General features: G+C 33.5%; 1 long non-coding RNA gene across 1 annotated transcript in view; it reads right to left on the bottom strand.

The window, feature by feature from the left end:
- LOC109547822 (uncharacterized) overlaps window positions 1-3,302 on the bottom strand; it is a 75,236-nt gene that overhangs the window by 59,016 nt on the left and 12,918 nt on the right. The window lies entirely within an intron of this gene.

Here is a 3,302-nt window from a genome sequence, read left to right as displayed (position 1 = left end):
AGAATATTTTTCTTCATTTATATATTATAGATAATATAGTAATATAATTTTATATAATATACTATCTTAAATATTGTTAACTGATATATAGTTATTACTTTAATATAATTATTGATATACAAAATATATTTTATAATATATAATATAAATTATTATAGTTTTATTATGTAACATACCTTCAATTATTTTTCAAACTGGCTGTATTAGCCAAGCTTAGGAGAGCTCAATTACAGAATTAGAAAAGTGATCGTTTTTATTTTTAATTTTTTTCTTTTCCAGCATTAAAAAAAATATTTATTTATTTATTTAATTTTATTCTTTTCCAGCTTTATTGAGGAGAGGTGGTGACTGTTTTTGGTAAAGCTTACATATAAGCACATCATTATTATTGGTTAGGGTAACATAATAGACTGAGTCAAAAGTACACAACTTTAAATCACTAAAGAATAAAAAGCATAATTATATAAAAGTACTTTTCTTAAGTGTGTTATATAGAAGAATATTGTTCCAGCAGTTTTGGGAATTATTATTATTATTATTTTTTAAGCCATGCGGCTCACAGGATCTCAGTTCCCCAACCAGGGACTGAACCTGGGCCACGGCGGTGAAAGCCCGAAATCCTAACTGCTAGGCCACCAGGGAACTCCCCCAATGGTCTTGTGAAAACACATTTCACAGTGTGTAGTTACCAGCTTATTCTTAATATCTTGAATCAGCAGTCCACTTTCAGGAACCATCAATTTCTGGAGGGTCTCTGGAGAATGTCAGTTTAGGATCTCCAATAGATGTAACTTTTCAGTTGTGTCAAGGTCCTTTATATTTTTCTAGAGGATTGTCAGTGATACAGACAATAAGGTTTTAGAGTAAGCAAAATCCTGTGTTACTAAAAATCATGAATAACTTCTAATTAAATGTATCCCCATACTGCTGGATAAACAAGACAAAATGTTCTACACAGGAAATATAAGATCTAATGGTAAATATTTTAACCATGGTGAATGCTGTGGCTTTTCAACAAGCAAATGTTTTAACCTACCCAGGTAACAAATGTACTGTTAATAGTATACATTCATAAATGATAGAGGGAAGCAATTGCTACAATTCATTCAGTGATCTCAAAGGATCTTTTAGGGCATGATCTTAGTCTTTGCCTTATTTTTACAATTTTTCCAGGTTAATTGGTTTTCAGATAGGGCATGAACTGGCTAAATCCTCTGTTCCTGGGAGTGTTCTCATAATGGTGTTGTGGTCAATTTATCCTGACTGTGGATGGGTTGTTTGATGGAAGATTTCCACAAGTGTTCATTTGGGGTGTTACTGGGTGCTTATCAGGTGGCCATTGTGGATTTGTCAGATTTTATCCTCATAGATCTTATAACTTAATCATTCCCAGTGTTTATCTTCAGAATTCGGGTATCCAGATTTTGCCCATCTATGATGAAATCTTTGAACTTCTACATCAATTTATTGTTACTATTTTTGTTTTTGATGTTTTAATGATGTCCCTGTATAATGATTTTAATCAGAGAAATCTGTTTAGCATGACAATCTGTTAATGTATTTCTGTATATGCAAAATATTTCCATAATGATTATAGTATAGTATATTAACTTCTGTAATATCTCTTCTACTATGAGTGTCTGGCTTTATGACAACAATTGTTTTAACGTGAAGACACCAGGTAATTGATGTGTTTGTTATTCAATTTTACAGGATACCTTAGAAATCTTTGCATTTGTATATCCTTTTAAAGAAGTGAATGATTCTAAAAGCTACTAATCTTAGTGTAATATATATATATATACACACACACATTTATACTAACAATTTAATACACCCTAGAAAGAACCATGGTTCAGATATGTGAACAATTTGGCTTTTGGTAAGAAATTTTATAAGAGAAACAGGACAGTTTTTTGTATATTAGCCTGATATTTTTTCATATTTTTAACATAAAACCCTTCAACAAACAATATTGAGTAAGGATTTGATACTATAGTGTCAAAAATTCTGTTCTGATCATGGTTGTCTTCTTGAATTACAGGAACACAAGTACGGGATTCTCCTTCACAGGGTTATGGAGTTGCTGGATTAAGAGTGCTACACCAGTATTTGGTTACATGAGAAGGAGAAAATGATGATAATTCATAATTAGTTAATCAATAAATAAAAAACGAGTGGTTTCTGCTAGCAATAGTGATTGAGTACGTGTGCCACCATTAGACTGAAAGGCCTGGTAGAAGATCTGAGGCTATTTTGACTTATTAGTTGAGGCCTGTAATTACTCAGCAGCACAGAGATTTATTTATTTTGCTTCTTTAAGAGATAGGTTTTATAGGCAATGGTGTTTCAGTGAGTTAAAATCCATAGAGCATGGTCTAACATTTTCATGTTTGTACAAAATAAATAAATAAATAAATAATGCAATTAAGGAAAAAAAATCAACCTGTAATCTTATGGACTCTGCTCCAAGTTAATCTGCCTATATCGGTGGAACCTTTCATCCATAAGAATTCTGGTACCATAGCTATCTTTTTGGTACTTTCTAGAACCACATACATTCCCATATCTAGATGAACTATAATCCAATCAAGTATAAGAGCTGCAGTATATTTTTGTCTAAAAGTAGATCTTACTTACTACATTTATAGATGTTTGGGTTACAGATCCCCAAGACCACCCCAGGTAAAATGATTCACTAGGACTGAGAGGACTCAGCATATAGTTGTATTCATGGCTAAGGGATATAGACAATCTAGAACAAAATCAGCAAAGGGAAAAGGCACTTAGACATAGTCTGTGGGAAACCAGATGTAAGCTTTCAAGGGTCCTCTCCCAATGGAGTCATACAGGACATGCTTAATTTCCCTAGTGATGAGCTGTGACAACACGTATGAAATGTTGTGTGAAATGTTGCTAACCACAGAAGCTTGAGACTCAGTACCCTGGGTTTCTATTGGGGGCTAATCACATAGGCCCCACTGTCTGGCATGTACCCAAATTCCAGACACACAGAAGGAATAGCAAGGTTCAGCAGAAACCATATGGTTTGTACAAACAGTTTAGTGAGTCACTCTCATCAGTTGATGTTGGGAACCCTCCTGAAATTTAAGTTCCTGGACGCCAGTCAACGCTCAACCTTGCAAACAGGCTTTTCCAAGGAGAGCAGTTCAGGCTTGCTCTGTTGATTATTTTCTTCCCAGTGTTGTATCACAGAGAATAAAGAATATCCCTCTGATAATGATCGCAAAATATCAGTTATAGTTGAGACACTTAATTGTTAGAGATTTTGACTACCTAAG

Source organism: Tursiops truncatus, chromosome 7, assembly GCF_011762595.2.
Source record: "Tursiops truncatus isolate mTurTru1 chromosome 7, mTurTru1.mat.Y, whole genome shotgun sequence".
In the NCBI taxonomy this organism is placed as follows: Eukaryota; Metazoa; Chordata; class Mammalia; order Artiodactyla; family Delphinidae; genus Tursiops; species Tursiops truncatus.
The sequence above is the reverse complement of the archived record's forward strand: the minus strand, read 5'-3'. Positions and strand labels throughout refer to the sequence as shown.